This window comes from Xenopus tropicalis, chromosome 1, assembly GCF_000004195.4.
Source record: "Xenopus tropicalis strain Nigerian chromosome 1, UCB_Xtro_10.0, whole genome shotgun sequence".
Classification (NCBI taxonomy): Eukaryota; Metazoa; Chordata; class Amphibia; order Anura; family Pipidae; genus Xenopus; species Xenopus tropicalis.
Genome location: NC_030677.2, coordinates 19,701,852 through 19,723,218, shown reverse-complemented (window position 1 = coordinate 19,723,218; position 21,367 = coordinate 19,701,852).

Here is a 21,367-nt window from a genome sequence, read left to right as displayed (position 1 = left end):
GGCAGAACAGCCCTATTGGGTTTATTTCATGGTTAAATGATTCCCTTTTCTCTGTAATAATAAAACAGTACCTGTACTTGATCCCAACTAAGATATAATTACCCCTTATTGGGGCAGAACAGCCCTATTGGGTTTATTTAATGGTTAAATGATTCCCTTTTCTCTGTAATAATAAAACAGTACCTGTACTTGATCCCAACTAAGATATAATTACCCCTTATTGGGGGCAGAACAGCCCTATTGGGTTTATTTAATGGTTAAATGATTCCCTTTTCTCTGTAATAATAAAACAGTACCTGTACTTGATCCCAACTAAGATATAATTACCCCTTATTGGGGGCAGAACAGCCCTATTGGGTTTATTTAATGGTTAAATGAATCCCTTTTCCCTGTAATAATAAAACAGTACCTGTACTTGATCCCAACTAAGATATAATTAATCAAAACAATTCTATTGGGTTTAATTAATGATTTATTGAATTTTTAGTAGACTTAAGATACGGAGATCCAAACTACGGAAATATCCCTTATCCAGAATACCCTTGGTCCCGAGCATTCTGGATAACGGGTCTTATACCTGTATAACTGCTGTTGAAAGCAGTGTCTCTCCCTATATATTCTCTGTACTGCTGGTTCTGACTGCTGAAAAAATGAGACAAATAATCCCTTTACAAATAATTTGTACAATAATGTATCATACAGGGGGAGTACAGAGATTGGTCAGGACAGGAACTCATCAAAATGTTCTCACCCAATGGGACTTTCTAACTATTTTTAATAAATATGGTAATGTTTTAGCAAAGGCCCCATTTCTAGTCTAGGGTCAGATACACAACTCATTGGGTTGTTGCTGATTTGATATCAGGGGCGTAACTACAGAGGAAGCAGACCCTGCGGCTGCAGGCGGGGGCCCAGAATGTATAGGGGGCCCCCTAAACTCTAATTAATGAGCAATATAAATACACATTGATAAAACAGGCCAACATCTGGATATTTTGGGGGCCCGGTAACATCTAGTTATGTTGCTGTTTGATATTATTGTGCTATTCATTTCCAGACCCAAGTACAGTGACACTTTAAGGTACAAATGAGCCCAAGGCAAAGCTCTCATTGGTGGGCCCTAGTGTGCGATTTGGTACATACAGCATGCAACCATGGAAGGAACATTTCCGTAAAGGTATTAATTCCAGAACTCCCAGTATACATTCAGTGGTACCAATATATAGGGGTGTGTATAGATGCAATGGTGCCAGTATATAGGGGTATGTATAGATGCAATGGTGCCAGTATATAGGGGTGTGTATAGATGCAATGGTGCCAGTATATAGGGGCATGTATAGATGCAATGGTGCCAGTATATAGGGGCATGTATAGATGCAATGGTGCCAGTATATAGGGGCGTGTATAGATGCAATGGTGCCAGTATATACGGGCATATATAGATGCAATGGTGTATAGATGCAATGGTGCCAGTATATAGGGGCATGTATAGATGCAATGGTGCCAGTATATAGGGGCGTGTATAGATGCAATGGTGCCAGTATATAGGGGCGTGTATAGATGCAATGGTGCCAGTATATAGGGGCGTGTATAGATGCAATGGTGCCAGAATATAGGGGTGTGTATAGGTGCAATGGTGCCAGTATATAGAGGCATGTATAGATGCAATGGTGCCAGTATATAGGGGTGTGTATAGATGCAATGGTGCCAGTATATAGGGGCATGTATAGATGCAATGGTGCCAGTATATAGGGGTGTGTATAGATGCAATGGTGCCAGTATATAGGGGCGTGTATAGATGATATGGTGCCAGTATATAGGGGTGTGTATAGGTGCAATGGTGCCAGTATATAGGGGCATGTATAGATGCAATGGTGCCAGTATATAGGGGTGTGTATAGATGCAATGGTGCCAGTATATAGGGGCATGTATAGATGCAATGGTGCCAGTATATAGGGGTGTGTATAGATGCAATGGTGCCAGTATATAGGGGCATGTATAGATGCAATGGTGCCAGTATATAGGGGCGTGTATAGATGCAATGGTGCCAGTATATAGGGGCATGTATATATGCAATGGTGCCAGTATATAGGGGCATGTATAGATGCAATGGTGCCAGTATATAGGGGCATGTATAGATGCAATGGTGCCAGTATATAGGGGCATGTATAGATGCAATGGTGCCAGTATATAGGGGTGTGTATAGATGCAATGGTGCCAGTATATAGGGGCGTGTATAGATGCAATGGTGCCAGTATATAGGGGCATGTATAGATGCAATGGTGCCAGTATATAGGGGCGTGTATAGATGCAATGGTGCCAGTATATAGAGGCATGTATAGATGCAATGGTGCCAGTATATAGGGGTGTGTATAGATGCAATGGTGCCAGTATATAGGGGCGTGTATAGATGCAATGGTGCCAGTATATAGGGGCGTGTATAGATGCAATGGTGCCAGTATATAGGGGCGTGTATAGATGCAATGGTGCCAGTATATAGGGGCGTGTATAGATGCAATGGTGCCAGTATATAGGGGTGTGTATAGATGCAATGGTGCCAGTATATAGAGGCATGTATAGATGCAATGGTGCCAGTATATAGGGGTGTGTATAGATGCAATGGTGCCAGTATAGAGATGCAGGTATAGATGCAATGGTGCCAGTATATAGGGGCATATATAGATGCAATGGTGCCAGTATAGAGATGCAGGTATAGATGCAATTTGGGGTACATTTCTGTGATTTGCGCTTGTGTTAGTAAATACATCTTAGATCGTGTCACAGAGGGAAGTCTTTTCAATGATCTCCCATTCCCCACAACTATAACCACTCTTCTTGTGCTTCCCTTACATGACTTTACATCCACGCCGCCAGTTTGTGCTGGCAGTTTGGTACAAGGGAACAATATAGCATTTACTCTCTGCTGGGAGAAAGAGCCGTGCGTGAGTCGGGAAGTGTAATAAGAGAATCCTCATAAATATTGTTCTAACAACTTACCCATGTAATTGGCTCCCTAGGAAAGACTGAGTCCCATTTACAGTGAGCAATACCCTGGCGCTTGGGCCTCGGGGGGAGAGGAATGGGATTCTGCTTTGCTAACCGAGGGCTCGCCGGCTGCACCATGGGAGATTAGGCAGATTGGGGAGACTGGGAGGATTTTAGGGGCCTGAGCATTGACCCCTGTGGCACAAAAGGGTCCAAGTCAATACACAGGGTGCAATGAAGGCTGGAAATAGAAGGGGAGAGAATGAAGGGCAGAAAGACTGGGGCCACTGAAATTTCAAAGCAAGGGGATGGCAATCTTGCCCCCATGTGAGGGGATACATTCAGCTGAAGGGTCTGGGGGCTCCAGCGTAGGAAAGAGTGAGCCATATGCAGCCCCCAAAAATATCAGTTTGATATTCCTGCTATAGGAGAAGCAAGTATAAGGGTCTACCATATAGCCCTGCCTATATCAGTTAGGGCCACTCTGGGCCCCCAAATAGCGCTGGATATATCAGTTAGGGCCACACTGGGCCCCATATAGCCCTGGATATATCAGTTAGGGCCACTCTGGGCCCCCATATAGCCCTGGATATATCAGTTAGGGCCACTCTGGGCCCCCAAATAGCGCTGGATATATCAGTTAGGGCCACTCTGGGCCACCATATAGCCCTGGATATATCAGTTAGAGCCACTCTGGGCCCCCATATAGCCCTGGATATATCAGTTAGGGCCACTCTGGGCCCCCATATAGCCCTGGATATATCAGTTAGGGCCACACTGGGCCCCATATAGCCCTGGATATATCAGTTAGGGCCACTCTGGGCCACCATATAGCCCTGGTTATATCAGTTAGGGCCACTCTGGGCCCCATATTGCCCTGGATATATCAGTTAGGGCCACTCTGGGCCACTTAGGGCCACTCTGGGCCCCATATAGCCCTGGATATATCAGTTAGGGCCACTCTGGGCCCCATATAGCCCTGGATATATCAGTTAGGGCTACTCTGGGCCCCATATAGCCCTGGATATATCAGTTAGGGCTACTCTGGGCCCCATATAGCCCTGGATATATCAGTTAGGGCTACTCTGGGCCCCATATAGCCCTGGATATATCAGTTAGGGCTACTCTGGGCCCCATATAGCCCTGGATATATCAGTTAGGGCCACTCTGGGCCCCATATAGCCCTGGATATATCAGTTAGGGCTACTCTGGGCCACCATATAGCCCTGGTTATATCAGTTAGGGCCACTCTGGGCCACCATATAGCCCTGGTTATATCAGTTAGGGCCACTCTGGGCCCCCATATAGCCCTGGTTATTTCAGTTAGGGCCACTCTGGGCCACCATATAGCCCTGGTTATATCAGTTAGGACCACTCTGGGCCACCATATAGCCCTGGTTATATCAGTTAGGGCCACTCTGGGCCCCATATAGCGCTGGCTATATCAGTTAGGGCCACTCTGGGCCACCATATAGACCTGGTTATATCAGTTAGGGCCACTCTGGGCCCCATATAGCGCTGGCTATATCAGTTAGGGCCACTCTGGGCCCCCATATAGCCCTGGCTTTATCAGTTAGGGCCACTATGGGCCCCCATATAGCGCTGGTAGAACTGGCAATAACAAATATACATATGGGAAGCAATTTATTGACACTATGAAACCAAAGGAAAGTTTCATTAATACCCCTTCAGCCAAACTAAAAGCAGATATAGCCAGGATAACAGGGGAACTCTACTCAGCTAATTTCTGCTTTCATTGTTTCAAGAGTCAGAACCAGCAGTGCAGAGAATAGAAAGGGACATAACTAGGTAGGTTCTGTTTCAGACCAAGTTATTTGTGTTTATCTAACCCTCACCCAGACAGATAATTACTCGTTCAGTAAGTAAAGGGGCCCCGCTTGCCGTATCCATACAGGCGCAAGGCGAAAATGCGATGCCGATTCCGTGTAATTTACATGACAAAGTATCGCCATTATTTAAATATGACAGAATGCCTCCGAGAGCAATTTCAGAAAATTATTAAAACAATGTTAGGAGTTAAATGTCAACGTGCTGTAATTATGTTTGTGCTAATTGTTAATTAGGCCCAGCATGGAGGCAGACTTAATTAATAACGGCGCTTAATGTGTGTGGGTATTTATTAATATCTAATGGCACAGAAAAATATAGCCTCCTGCCTTTATTTATTAGGTCAAATATCAGCATTTTTATGTTTATTTATTTTATCATCTAAACTTTGAAAAGTTCAAGGAATAAAACAGGACTCAAGGGAGGTATTGGCCATTGTGCACTATTAGTTAATTGCTCCCCCTCCTCTATGCAGATGGTCTGGCCACAGCTTCACATACACCGAGCTTCTAGCCAACTATTACCCAATGGCACATACTACCAGCAAAGTATATTTTTATTAAAATGGTTTATTTAGGCGAAGCAGGGTTTTACAATGAGCTGTTTTATGCAATGTATTTTTATACATTGTTCGGAGGTATACTTTTTCTTTAATTTATTAATAATCTGCATCTATAACAAATGAAATCTTTGGGTCAGTAATAATAACTAATATTCTGTAACAGCAAGCCAGCTCCAATACTGAATCCCACTGCTCCCAGACTTCTCACATTCATGTACAGGTATGGGATCCTTTATCCGGAAATCCATTATACAGAAAGTTCCAAATTATGGAAAAGCCATCTCCCATAGACTCCATTATAAGCAAATAATTCAAATTTTTAAAAATGATTTCCTTTTTCTCTGTAATAATAAAACAGTACCTGTACTTGATCCCAACTAAGATATAATTACCCCTTATTGGGGGCAGAACAGCCCTATTGGGTTTATTTAATGGTTAAATTATTCCCTTTTCTCTGTAATAATAAAACAGTACCCGTACTTGATCCCAACTAAGATATAATTACCCCTTATTGGGGGCAGAACAGCCCTATTGGGTTTATTTAATGGTTAAATGATTCCCTTTTCTCTGTAATAATAAAACAGTACCTGTACTTGATCCCAACTAAGATATAATTACCCCTTATTGGGGGCAGAACAGCCCTATTGGGTTTATTTCATGGTTAAATGATTCCCTTTTCTCTGTAATAATAAAACAGTACCTGTACTTGATCCCAACTAAGATATAATTACCCCTTATTGGGGGCAGAACAGCCCTATTGGGTTTATTTAATGGTTAAATGATTCCCTTTTCTCTGTAATAATAAAACAGTACCTGTACTTGATCCCAACTGAGATATAATTACCCCTTATTGGGGGCAGAACAGCCCTATTGGGTTTATTTCATGGTTAAATGATTAGCCTTTCTCTGTAATAATAAAACAGTACCTGTACTTGATCCCAACTAAGATATAATTACCCCTTATTGGGGCAGAACAGCCCTATTGGGTTTATTTCATGGTTAAATGATTCCCTTTTCTCTGTAATAATAAAACAGTACCTGTACTTGATCCCAACTAAGATATAATTACCCCTTATTGGGGCAGAACAGCCCTATTGGGTTTATTTCATGGTTAAATGATTAGCCTTTCTCTGTAATAATAAAACAGTACCTGCACTTGATTCCAACTAAGATATAATTACCCCTTATTGGGGCAGAACAGCCCTATTGGGTTTATTTCATGGTTAAATGATTCCCTTTTCTCTGTAATAATAAAACAGTACCTGTACTTGATCCCAACTAAGATATAATTACCCCTTATTGGGGCAGAACAGCCCTATTGGGTTTATTTCATGGTTAAATGATTCCCTTTTCTCTGTAATAATAAAACAGTACCTGTACTTGATCCCAACTAAGATATAATTACCCCTTATTGGGGGCAGAACAGCCCTATTGGGTTTATTTAATGGTTAAATGATTCCCTTTTCTCTGTAATAATAAAACAGTACCTGTACTTGATCCCAACTGAGATATAATTACCCCTTATTGGGGGCAGAACAGCCCTATTGGGTTTATTTAATGGTTAAATGATTCCCTTTTCTCTGTAATAATAAAACAGTACCTGCACTTGATCCCAACTAAGATATAATTACCCCTTATTGGGGGCAGAACAGCCCTATTGGGTTTATTTCATGGTTAAATGATTCCCTTTTCTCTGTAATAATAAAACAGTACCTGTACTTGATCCCAACTAAGATATAATTACCTCTTATTGGAGACAAAACAAGCCTATTGGGGTTATTCAATATTTAAATGATTTTTAGCAGAGTTAAGTTACGGAGATCCAAATTACAGAAAGATCCCTTATCCGGAATACCCCGGGTCCCGAGCTTTCTGGATAACAGGTCCCGTACCTGTACCAGCACTCACTTTGCAGCCAGGGTCTGTTTCTGACCCAATGGGGCTTACCTATAGAAATAGGGTTTTCTCAGTGTAGTGAGTAAAGGGCTAGGTTTTCTGGTGAGTGTAAAATAGGGGTAAGGAATAGTCCCCAAAAGACAGGTCCAGGAAAGCCGTAAGAGATACATTTTGAGTATTATTTATGTTGATAAATGACTATTGCTTTGTTGCTTAGTAAAAAGGCACCGTCCATGTTTTGGCTGGAGCACAGAAAATCAGGGGTTTTGCTGGGAAAGTTCTCCAGAAGTTTGGTCCCAGGGAGATAATACTGCAGCGTCAAATATTCATTTAAACAATTTCTGGGGGGGGGGGGGGTGATACAGAAAAATGGAATTATGGGAGTTGTAGTCCGATGAGAGCTGGAAATATAAGACTGCTAATTCCTATATACAGTATATATATATATATCATGGTGAGCTCCCCTGCAGCTGCAGTTAATGAATAATGATGACTGTCTGTTCTCCCTACTGACTTCCAGCAGGGGGGGACTGGGAGTAGCGAGGGCTGCGGGTTATTTCCCATGAGGAATGGGCCGAGGGGCTGGCTCTGTACACACTGTGAGTGGCCTGTATTTTTCACTAACGTGACAGGCGCTTAAATGAAAGAAGTGAATTCAGTGCTACAATAAAAGAGGGCTCAGGTCTCCCTTACCGCTGCTTTATTTCTTCCATCTGCAATAAAACCACTCTTTATTGAGCTTATTCTTCTCTATTTCCGCTTCTTTTCATTTCTTTTACTGTGATTTTTTTTTCTCTCTCAAGTGACAATGGTTAACTGTAATGGCACCGGGCTCATTGGACTTGGGCTAAAACACTATATTATACCTTATGTTTGGGGGTTCTGTACCAGCCCAAGGCACTTACAGCCCTTTATCAGGTAAGATCTGTGCCCCCAAAGATGCCCAAGTAGCCCCCCATCTTCTTTTCTGCTGATTCCCTGCACATACTCTGCGCTGCTGTCACTTACCTGAGCTTAGGGGCCGATGCACAATATACTGTAATACAAACCTGCTAACTAATTCAGATTCACATTACATAGAATAGCAGCATATCCTGCATCAAAGTTGATTATTTATCCCTGTACCATTAGCTTCGATGACAGACAAACCTCCTTTTCTGCTTGATAATTTGCAACAACCCCTACACTCAGCATCTCAGCAGCTGCCCAGAGCCCACTGAGCATGTGCAGTGTCACTGACATTCAAGAGATGCCTAACAAGAGCAGAAGATGGTGAACTGTTGTAGATGATATTGAAGGCCCGGATCATCACTGTTTCAAGGCTACTGAACCGCTGGGCTGTATAGTAAGTTCTGTATATAAAGTATAATATTTCTAGTCAGATTCCTTTTTTCTGGCTTTAAATATTCATTGAAACAGCTCATATGTAAAACCCTGCTTCAGCTAAATAAACCATTTTCATAAAAATATACTTTTTTAGTAATATGTGCCATTGGGTAATCCTAAATAGGAAACTGCCATTTTAGGTACTAAGGGCCGCCCCTGGGATCATAGGATTCACAGTGCACACAAACAAGCCAAGGCACACATACATGCTAGGCCCCATCAGCCAATGAATGGACAGAGTTCTGCCTTTTACTCCCACACTACTTCCTGTTACAGTTAGAGCTGCATTACTTCCTGTCAGCTGATCTCTGAGGGAACACACAGCCCATCACTAAATGGCGGCTCAAGGGAAAGGATGTAAAAGGGCAATATTTACTGATATATATATTCCAGTTTGGGGAGATTCTATCACTTAATATGATATAAACTGTCTGTTGGTTACGCAACACCCCCCCCCCCCCATGTGATCTAATTCTTAAACCTACAATGTGACCATTTGGATTTCTTAAATTAAATGTGACAGCGGCGCGGCGCCTGGACTACAAGGAAAGCACGAGGATTCCTATTTGCTGTAAGTATTGATTTAAAGAGAAATTAAATCAATTGCAATTAGAATCGCATCTATCATTGGCAAAAAAGATAAAGATGGCAAATATCTGACCTTTCGGTTACCAGGAGGCATTTAGTTCAATGTTACAAAAGGAAGACCACAAGGTGACAGTTTACGCAACTGCAATATAATTTTATTTTTTCCCCCGTAATCCCATATTTTCCCCATGACTGTGAGACATCTGTGCAGCCGGCGGAATGCCCCACAAACAGATAAGAATCTATGGGACCCATTTTATAAATGAATGCAAAGCTCGCCAATAGAATTCTGTAATTGTATCATTGTGTCTGCCGCAAACTGGGGAAATGTTTGCCCTGATTATAGGGGCCAGCCTTCCTTATTTGTTTTTTATATTTTCTTAATTACAATGGGCAACTATGGGTGCAACAAATACACACACATTTACTACTGGTAAATAGCTGAATATCCTTTATATAAGTCGTCCCTCTGCATCCTGGGGCCTACAGGGAAGCCTTTGGCCGCAGATAAATAACCCATATGTTGTTTACTTTGCCCAAAGCTAACCATCACGTATACGTGAACGAGATTGTCTACCCACTGCCCAAAACTCTATTGAATATTAGACCTAGGAGACGGGTAAAATGACCTCCTACAAGGAAATTGGCCTACAGTGACATCTAAGGCAGTGATCCCCAACCAGTGGCTCGGGGGCAACATGTTGCTCATCAACCCCTTGGATGTTGCTCCCGGGGGCCTTTATTTTTGAATTCTTTGCTGGGAGGCAAGTTTTGAAGGCATGAAGAACATGTGTACTGCCAAACAGAGCCTCCTGTAGGCTGCCAGTCCATATAGGGGCTACCAAATAATCAATTACAGCCTTTATTATTCCCCTCCTAGGAACGTTCTTCATGCTTGCATTGCTCCCCACCATTTGCAATGGACAAAATGGAGAGTTCATATTAGTTCCTTGTGTCAAAAGATGCTCCTGCCAATGCGTCCATCCTTCCTACTCTGATAAATGGTAAACTGTGCCTGATGGAACGCTGTGGGACCCCTGCAACTACTGCCAAGTCTAGGTTGATGGTAGCAAAAAGGACCAGGCTGGCAATCTGTGGGTTCTGGCAAATGCCAGAGGGGCTGCTGTAAGATGCCATAGACACTCACTATTTATTGGGCTGCTGGGGGGCTGTTTGGGCCTCTTTGTATTTGAAATGCCAGGGTCTAGTCCAGGCCTGGATCCCAACAAGCATTGCGTTTACTTGTACCCAGTAAACTGGATTTTGAAGGCGCCCTCCAGAAGTGGTGCTTTATTAGAGGAAAAAATCAGAATGCATTGCCAATTATACTGCAAATATGGGAAAAACACTCAAATGGGTAAAGGAACATGCTGATTTGCTTACAAAATTGCACTTTGCACACCATGTTCACAAATGACCGACTGAATATCATTATAATGTACATAAGCATGTCTACACTTTACCAGATATCCTTCTATGCAGTGATTAGTGACATCATAAGAGTTTAGTGATGTCACTTATTAGTATCAGTTACAGTATACTTATAGTATCAGTATAGATACATTTACATATAAACATATGGACTATATATATATATATATATACAGGTATGGGACCTGTTATGCAGAATGCTCAAGACCTTGGATTTTCCAGATAAGGTTTCTGTCTGTAATTTGGATCTCCATACCTTAAGTGTACTAAACAATTATTTAAACATGAAATAAACCCAATAGGGCTGTTCTGCCCCCAATAAGGGGTAATTATATCTTAGTTGGGATCAAGTACAGGTACTGTTTTATTATTACAGAGAAAAGGGAATCATTTAACCATGAAATAAACCCAATAGGGCTGTTCTGCCCCAATAAGGGGTAATTATATCTTAGTTGGGATCAAGTACAGGTACTGTTTTATTATTACAGAGAAAAGGGAATCATTTAACCATGAAATAAACCCAATAGGGCTGTTCTGCCCCAATAAGGGGTAATTATATCTTAGTTGGGATCAAGTACAGGTACTGTTTTATTATTACAGAGAAAAGGGAATCATTTAACCATGAAATAAACCCAATAGGGCTGTTCTGCCCCAATAAGGGGTAATTATATCTTAGTTGGGATCAAGTACAGGTACTGTTTTATTATTACAGAGAAAAGGGAATCATTTAACCATTAAATAAACCCAATAGGGCTGTTCTGCCCCAATAAGGGGTAATTATATCTTAGTTGGGATCAAGTACAGGTACTGTTTTATTATTACAGAGAAAAAGGAAATATGTTTGAAAATGTTGTATTATTTCATTAAAATGGAGTCTATGGAAGATGACCTTCTTGTAATTTGGTTTCTGAATAACGGATCCCATACATATATATATATATATATATATATATATATATATATATATATATATATACAAGGAAGAGTGGAGCACACCCTATAAAAGTTCAAATGCCCTGGGTGCTGGCTAAAATGAGGCAATATATGAACAGAGAGCCGCACACACAAGGACTTAACAATAAAGTGAAAAAATTTTATTCAAAAAAATCCAACGTTTCGAGTACTAACTGTACTCTTCCTCAGGGACAAACTCAGGTTTGTCCCTGAGGAAGAGTACAGTTAGTACTCGAAACGTTGGATTTTTTTGAATAAAATTTTTTCACTTTATCGTTAAGTCCTTGTGTGTGCGGCTCTCTGTTTATATATATATATATATATAATATTTATATATATTGATCAGAACAAATTGGCTAAGGGTAAGTGCATTGGGCCAAATTGTAGTGATATCTGACCAATAAGGAGAATGTATTTATAACCATTAAGGATATATAAATGCTTTGCATATAGAAATATTTATTTGTATCTCTGTAATGTGTGTGTGTGTGTTCTGGCTACTGTTTTTAGTGAGCCCAGTGTATATATAGTTATTTGTGTATGTATCTATATTAGATATATATATATGTGTGTGTGTATGAGAGAGCATTGCCTGGGTCACTGGAACACTTGGGCTTCATGGCTTCTGTTCTCCAGATTAGATTTCTCCTTTCACATTACCCAACCTTAATAGACCCTTCAGACCTCATTCCAGCCGGAGATACTATCTGACCCGTATAATTAATTAATTATAGCCCAAATATTATAGATTATTAAAAATAGCATAACTAATAGTGTAATATCTCAAGCTGTCGACTTTAATAGTCAACATTGTCTTGGCGGGCCTTATCAGCCTGGGACACCCGGTGAGAATATTGATTTCTGGTAATTTTGACCATCAGCTGCCATCCTGACGGGTAATTGTCAGATTTCCACCGTAGTCAGAGCTCATTTGAAATCGTTAAACCGTCTGCTGAGCTCACAGCGGCTCCTTCTCCCTTTCTCCCCACGTTTCAGAAGAAAATAAATCGGAGGCGCCGGGAGAAAGAGAGGGGGAACGCTTGTAAGGCATTGGATTCGACTTTTTTTTTTTTGTATTATTATTATTTCCATTTCAGTTTTTACACAGTTTAAGGATTAAGGGATTTTTAAGAAGCCCGAGGATACATTTCCCCTTGAAGGCTTCTATTTGCTCCTAGCAGCGTTATATAGAAAAGGAGCCAGGGTGGGCGCAGAAGCCACAACAGACCCTCTTAGGTTTATCTTTGGAGGGAATATCACCTTGGAATTATCTAACAAAGGGCTGCACAAATGAGCTTTATCTGCTTTGCCATAATGGAGATTTCTTTCTGGGTTGTTTTTTTTTTTTTTTATGAAAATCCTTTAGTTTCTGCTTTTTTCTAATTAAGACTGGAATTACGGAGGTTTTCTGCTTGCAGAGTAGATGTTTGTGGCTGATAGTGTTAATTGATTCTCTCCGTGCTGCGCTGGACAAACACCGCGCCGCATCTCGTGCCAACTACACCGTGTCTCCATATAGAGAGAGAGAGGCCTTTCTTCTCTCCAGCAATGAGATCCCGGGGGGGGGGGGGGGGTGGCTGTATTTATTATTATTAGTGATGGGCAAAATGTTTCGCCAGGCATGGATTACATTACATTACATTAACATTTATTTATAAAGCGCCAACATATCCCGCAGCGCTGTACAATATGTGGGTTACATACATTGGACATACAGAGTAACATATAAAGCAATCAGTAACCGATACAAGAGGTGAAGAGGGCCCTGCCCAAAAGAGCTTACAATCTACAAGGATTCGCGGCGAATTTCTGCATTTTGCCTTTGGCGGATTGTTTAGCGAAACAGATGAAAAAATTTGCAGTGGAAAAATTCGCAGAGCGTCCAAAAATTGTCGCCCGCGACAAAAGAATAGCCGCGGGCTGACAAAAGAATAGCCATGCGACAAAAAAATAGCCGTGGGCGACAAAAGAATAGCCGGGGCCGACAAAAGAATAGCCGTGGGCGACAAAAGAATAGCCGGGGCCGACAAAAGAATAGCCGCGGGCGACATAAAAATAGCCACGGGCGACAAAATTTTTTGGCGAAGCGAAACTGGACAGATTTGCTCATCACTAATTATTATATAATACAGTATATATGAGTGTATATAGCTATGGAGCCAGTATATCACTTTTATAATGGAATGAAATGAATGATAAAGGCTAAATTACAATTACAATCTATTTTCCTGCAGAACTGGGCCTAAGGGTGAAGACACACAGAGCTACTAGTAGCAGCTACTTGTCGTGGCTACTAAAATAGACAATGCTGATCATTTACTGATAATTGTCTCTATGTGTGTTTTAGCAGAGGCAATTCTCAGTATTATCTATGGCAGGGGTTTTCTGGTGTTTAGTAGCCGTGACAAGTAGCTGCTACTAGTAGCTCTGTGTGTCTTCACCCTAATACAGGCCACGTGTACAGACTATGTTATGTAGAGTTCAATCCATGGGTGCATTCAACACATTATATTAAAACCTGAAAAACATATTTACTTAGTTATGCCCCTTTTGTCTTCTTATAAAGGGATTAACATATACAACAATAGGAAGGAAAGTAGGGGTGAAAAGGGCAAAAGTGACCAGCCAGCCTGACAAACAATGGCTGCTTAGGAAAGACACTCCTGGAGGAAGACGATGGAATTCAGCAAATGGACTTGTCCTAAGACTAATGCCCCACAGAGAGATTAGTCGCCGGGTGACTAATCTCTTCTAAATGCCTTTCCACCAGCAACAAAGTGAATTACCAGTGGAAAGGCACACACATGAACTCTGCTTCCAGGTGTAAAGTGCAAGGGCAAACTTGCTTATAGACATATAGCAGCTATAGCAGAGCATGTTGGCAACAGTAAAACAAGATGGTGCCCAGTGTACAGCCCTTTTGCTAACTGTAGCCGTTTTAACAGTCCATTGCTTGAACAATTCTACTTTATCATTTATTATGGGACCTTTTGCTGTCCATGTCCCACCACAACTAAAAATGGACCTTGGGTACTTACACCTCCCAAACCAAGGACCACAAAACACCTCCACCATCAGTCTACATCAGGGATCCCCAACCTTTCTTACTCGTGAGCCACAGTCAAATGTAAAAAGACTTGAAGAGCAACACAAGCACCATAAAAGTTAATGGAGGAGCCAAATAAGGGCTGTGATTGGCTATTAGGCAGCCTCTATGCACCCTATCAGCTTACAGGGGCTTTATTTGGTAGGAAATCTTGTTTTTATTCAACCAAAACTTGCCCCCAAGTCAGGAATTCAAAAATAACTCCCTGGTTTGGGGGCACTGAGAGCAACATCCAAGGGGTTGGGGAGCAACATGTTGCCCCTGAGCCACTGGTTGGGGGGATCACTGGTCTACATGTTAAAGCTTACTAACCCCAGCAACAATTCTTGGTAGACCTTTTGACTTCTCAGTAACTAGACCTCCATATCTTGTGCACCTTGGGTACCTAAACATAGTATTTAGGCTTATGACTGGCTACCCCATCAATCATAGGCTCCTCTGCCGAAACTGTATTTTCCCTGTGGCCTCCAGCCCCAAACTGTGGACTAAATCCTCCTTCTTGAGGGAAGGTTCAAACATAACAGATTTGACTCACCCCTTTCCTATTATATCCCTGGGGTCAACTAGAGGGGCCACCCTGGCATTCCCACTCTTCTACCCCTTGGAAAAACTTGAGTATCTAACAGGGACACATAAGCTCTCCATAACATTACTACACCTAATTGTGGCTATTTTTTGTACTTATTTCCATGGACATCTAAATACAATACCAAATAACAATATACATATATACATCAAAGCTGTAATAATTGTGGGCGTCATTTTACAGTTTGGGCATTTCCCCTGAGGGTTTCACATATAAAGTGGTGCCTGGGAATCATCTGGGATAATATTCATTAGATAATAAGAGTTGTGCTGAGATCCATTAAGCTCAATACGACACAAACCTTGATTCTCGTGGGACTGGAAATCTTCCAATAAAGGGAAGAGCCATTGTTTGGGGAGGAAAAGAGCAATATCCTTCTCATTATCTTCTCTTTTTTTTTTAACTGTTTAACCCTCTTCAGAGAAGTTAATTAATTTGCAGGTTCCTGGAGAAGCGTTATAAAGCGTTCCTCTGCATGACAGCTTTGTTTAGGCCTAGCAGAGATAAACAGCGGCGGGGAAGTTTGTCCTCTCCAAACGACGCATTGGAAGGCTGTGGCAGTGCATATACGTCCAGTGGATTGTCTGTAATGAATTCAGGATCAATACGGGGGGGGGGGGGCACATCCATAAATATAAACCCACCAGCCATATCAGTGTTTCCATTACGGAGAAGGGCGTAAATTATAGAACGTGAAAATAAAATTAAAATTTCATGCGTAATCAAGAACGTTCGGTTGTAATAGTTTCGATGAAATAATAAAGAATCTCAATCTTCCATATATTAAAGGGGTGGTTTCAGTTAACATTTAGCAAGTTATAGAATGGCCAATTTTTAACAACTTTTCAATTGGTCTTCATTTTTTATAGTTTTTTTAATTATTTGCTTTCCCTTTACAAATTTGTTGGGGTCTCACTGACCCCCGGAGCCAAGAAACTATTTCCTTTTTTTATTTTATTGTCATTGTTGCTCTTTATTATATGGCTTTCTATTCAGGCCCCTCCTATTCATATTCCAGTCTCTCATTCAAACCACTGTCGCTAGTTGCTAGGGTAATTTGGACTCTAGCAACCAGCTGTTAAAATGCAATTCTGCACAAAAAGCTAAATAATTAATAAAACAAAATCATTTAAAAGAAAAGTCCAATTGCTAATTGGCCGAGAATTGTACTCTAAAATGCTAAAAGTTTAAAAATTCTGAAGTCTAAAGAGACAACGTCCGGCACTGATGGAACTTATGAAAAGACTCAAAGAATTCCAGTCAGCAACACTTTATATATTGGGTCCGTCATTTTTCAAAGTGTCAAATCTTCCACAAAATGTCTAGACAAACACACTACTGATTGCAATTTGCCTAATATAATTAACATTGTAATGTCTGTGGGCAAAATGCATTCAACTGCTATAAAAGTGGCTTTGGCCTCCCAGTGCCGTTCACAAAATAAAAACTGGGCCAAATCTGCTTCTTGGAAACAATTTCCAGGAATTCACCAGAATCCTAAGTTTAACCCTGGATGGTGAGTTACACAACTACACAACTACCAAGGCAGCTACACAATACATTGTGCTCTCCCTCTTGCCAAGCCATTATAAAGCGCCACATTCTTTTCCACACAAACATCTGACCTTAAGCGCCTGTTCCTAATCATCAACTCCTGTCTCTGCCCACCCCAATGGCACCACATCAATTAGTTCTGCTTCTGTCTTTGGTACTTCTGGGACATTTCACATCTACCCCTTCCTCTAGCTCTCGTATCCCCCTACTGGTGAGTTCCCCGGGGGTACTGGTCCTACTAACCCTCTGTGGTACTGATACAACTAGGCCCCCCAAACACTGACTATTCCTCACTGACTTTCTCCAAAATGGTCTTCATTGGTCTTCATTGGTCTTCATTGGTCTTCATTGCCTTATATACACTTAGGGGGTATCTGATCTTAAAAATCACTTATCATCATGGGGCTACAAAAACATTGTCATTATAGATCTAGATCAGTGATCCCCAACGGGGACTGCATTGGCTGGTTGATGCGGTCCCTGGACCAACTTTGCCTATGCCCGCCATTATAATTCGATTGTTTGGCCCCATCGAATTACCCTGGATTCTCCCGATATCGCCCTCCCGTAGGTGGGCCAGTGTATGGGGACCTTAAAGGTGGCCATACACGTTAAGGTAAGGTTGCCAAGTGAGCGGATCTTCTCCCGATATCCCCACCTATGGGTGGGTGATATCCGGTGAATTAAGGCTAATTCGCCCTGGGGCCAAACAATCGAATTAGAATGCCGGAAATAGGTGCAGTTGGTTTGGGGACAGCATCGATGAGCCAATGCGGTCCCCAATCCGCCCAATTTCAGGCCAGATATGGGTCGGGCACGTTTGTGCCCCTACACGGGCCGATAAGCTGCCAAATCGGTCTAAGGGACCCATATTGGCAGCTACAATTGGCCCGTGTATGGGGACCTTTATTCCAGCAGAGCCTCCTGCAGGCCAGCAGTCACATGGGGCTACCAAATAGCCAATCACAGCAATTATTTGGCAGCTCCAAAACTTTTTTCATGCTTGTGTGGCTTACGAGTGAAAAAGTTGGGAAACCTGGATCTACATCATTATTCTATTATTATCATTGGTTTTGCTCTCTGGGGGGGAAAGCTTTTTCATTATAGGGATGAAGTGAACTTGGCCCCAATGTATTTGCCCAAATATTCTTGTACCATGGGAAGGGCTATACTCCTACGGTGGCCTCCAAAATCCCTCACAGTTCTCCAGTGGATCTGAGGGCCTCTGTTGTGTTACTGTCCGTTTGTCTCTCTATAGTCAATACAGTTTATTATAAGCTAGAGTGGTGTCCCTGCTCTGTAACTGATTAGAAAGCCTGAGGCCAGACTGACACAATGGCTGTATAGGCAAGGGTGAAACTGCAAGCTCAGCCTTCAACATGGAAGCATAAGGAAAACTATGGGGGAAATGAATATACCAAGGAGATGCCAAGGCAAAACAATAAGTATTAATAAGAAATATAGAAGATCTTTAAGGGGACATTATTGGATGTTATTGAGCTGGAGGGAAATATAAGCAAAGGGAAACATGGCTGCCAGCACTGTAGCCCAGTTCTCAGCCCTGAGCCCCTGTAAATCCAACTGAATTAGGGCCGTCAATAATATTCTGCCCTGTAGCATCTCTAACAAATTGCATGAGTTTTTCTTCAAGGTGTAGAATCTGATTCCATCAATTGTGCAGGAAAGTCCGAAGCCGCATCCAATCGCCTGCTGTAATTGACAGGGGGAAATGGATATGTGCTATTATTATACATTTGGGGGCAATCCCACCCTGTCCTGCATGTGTCTCTAATGGGGTTATGTCATAAAAAAAATACTAAGTTTGCCCAGGAGCAGTAACCCATAGCAACCAATCAGCAAGAAGCATTTACTGGTCATCTGTTTAAAAGCAAACATCTAATTGGTTGCTGTGGGGATTAGAATCTGGGGGTGGCTAAGACTCAAAATCCTGGGGTGGCACCTTATTTCAAACTTGTCATGGGTGCCCCATTCACCATATTCTAGAGCCCCAAAAACATTTGTGCGCGTTGGTTCTGTAGAGTCACTGTGGGGGGAGAGTGAATGAACTTTTTTCATCCAGTTTATTGCACTTTGTATCATTATCTCCTCCATATTTATGATACTATGTACAAACAGCCCAGGATATGGGGGTGCTTAATCTGTCCGGCAGGGACACCCCCCCCCCCCCCCCCCCACAATGACCCTTCACATTTATAGGAATTTGACATAATGAAAAAGCTGCTTTGCTCCATTTTACTTATTAGCTGAATTTATTAATGTAATAAATGGAATCCTAACGAATATAACGAAAACTCCCTTTTAAATAATAATACTATAATATTTCTTATACCTTGCCCATATCTTTTGTCATTTTCCTGCAACTTTTAATGCATCTTTTATATAATGTTTTAGAACCAACAATCTGCACTACTGCAGCATCTCGGCTGAGCAGGAATTCTGGGAGTTGTAGTGCAACAGACATAGGGATGATAGTCGGGCACACCCCAGGCTTTCCCTCCCATTGGGGGATAGGAGGCAGAGGTGGCAGTGTATTGCTCCTAAGCAAACAGTTAGTAAGAGCCTGTGTAATGGGAATAAAAGGCACTTTATAGGGATTAAATCCCAGGAAATGAGATCCCTGTAGGGAACAATGGAGGAGCATGTCGCAGAGGATTCTACAAGGTCTGGAAAACACTTGAACCTTAACCTCATTTACACCAGAGAAGCATAGCCCCCCCCAGATACACACAAAAGAAACACACACACACAGCTTGGTAAGTATTCCCATGATCCCTAGTGTTTATACATACCCCGCGTGATCTTAATTGGGCCCCTTGTAGCGCTGACTGGCGCCTTAACCTGAGGGGATGGGAAAAATTATATAAAGCAGAGATCAGGCTGAAATCTGTAGCCCCCCAGCTGTGGTTAAACTACAACTCCCAGCATCCCTTGGTGAGCCTTTGCCTGCTAGTGGCATGATGGAAGCTCCAGTTAACAGCTCGGCACATATATATATAATATAAACTCTAGCTATATATATGTATGTATAACTTTATTTATAAAGTGCCATAAGGGTACGCAGCGCTGTACAATATTACAAAATACACAGTTACACACAGGGAGGGCAAGTGTTATAATAAATAAATACAGTAAATATATATAAATGCACAGGGAATAAGTGCCATGTAGTATGAGACACAGTAGGAAGGAGGTCTCTGCCCCATAGAGCTTACAATCTAAGTGGTTGGGTAACATACAGGCACACATTGGAAGGTAAGAGTGCACCAGGTATGGTCCCTGCCCCATAGAGCTTACACTCTAAGGGGTTGGGTAACATACTGGCACAAATTGGTATATATTTAATATCCTTTGCACTTGTATCCATGTATTTCCACCCAAAGGCTCCTACAATTCTAGGGCCCACCCAGCATTACTGAAGGGTTAATCAGCAGTTCATTTAGATGTGGAAGGTTACAGAGAATCCGGTGCAGCCTGCAGCATGCATCTATATAATTGCTAATTGTTTATCCCTCTCTGTTCTCTGGTTCTGACCCTCAAACCAATAGAGCAGAATTCTGTTCTCCTCCAGGTCTGTTAATCAGCTGTTTCTGTTAAATCGTTTTAGTTCCCCTTTAAAAACTCATGCAAAACGCATTCTGAGGTCACACACATGAATATATATTTTATATATATTTTTTAAAATCCAAAACATAAAGGCCTCAGGTGAGTTAATTTTTCATGCGCCTGAAAGGTTGCCACCTACCCCCACTTAATTAACGACTTATTGAAGTCGTTACTGCATGGCTGCCCTGAAATCAGCTCAGTCTGCAGCAGCTTGCGACCTAATGAACTGCTAATAAGACATTTCGATTTTGAATATAATGAATATAATTTGAATTTAATATATATATATAATTGATACAGGTTATCTGGACACCTGACCGTAGTGAAGAGCCGCACAGACCAATCAGAATTAGTTCTGACTGATCAGCTGCAGTAAGACTAACGAAAGGCAAACTCTGATTGGTTGCTATGGGTTACTCATACAGAGAAGAAGGTGAACCTGTGTAGTGAATTCTCTCCTGGTGTAACTGAATGGAAAGTTTGTAGATTGTAAGCTCTTTGGGCAGGGCTCCCTTCACCTCTTGTATCGGTTATTGATTGCTTTATATGTTACTCTGTATGTCCAATGTATGTAACCCACTTATTGTACAGCGCTGCGGGATATGTTGGCGCTTTATAAATAAATGTTAATAATAATAATCTTTCTATTATCTATCTATCTATCTATTTATCTATCTCTCTTCACCTCTTGTATCGGTTATTGATTGCTTTATATGTTACTCTGTATGTCCAATGTATGTAACCCACTTATTGTACAGCGCTGCGGGATATGTTGGCGCTTTATAAATAAATGTTAATAATAATAATAATAATAAAGTATTTCCTATTCTGCTGAATAGGAATTTAT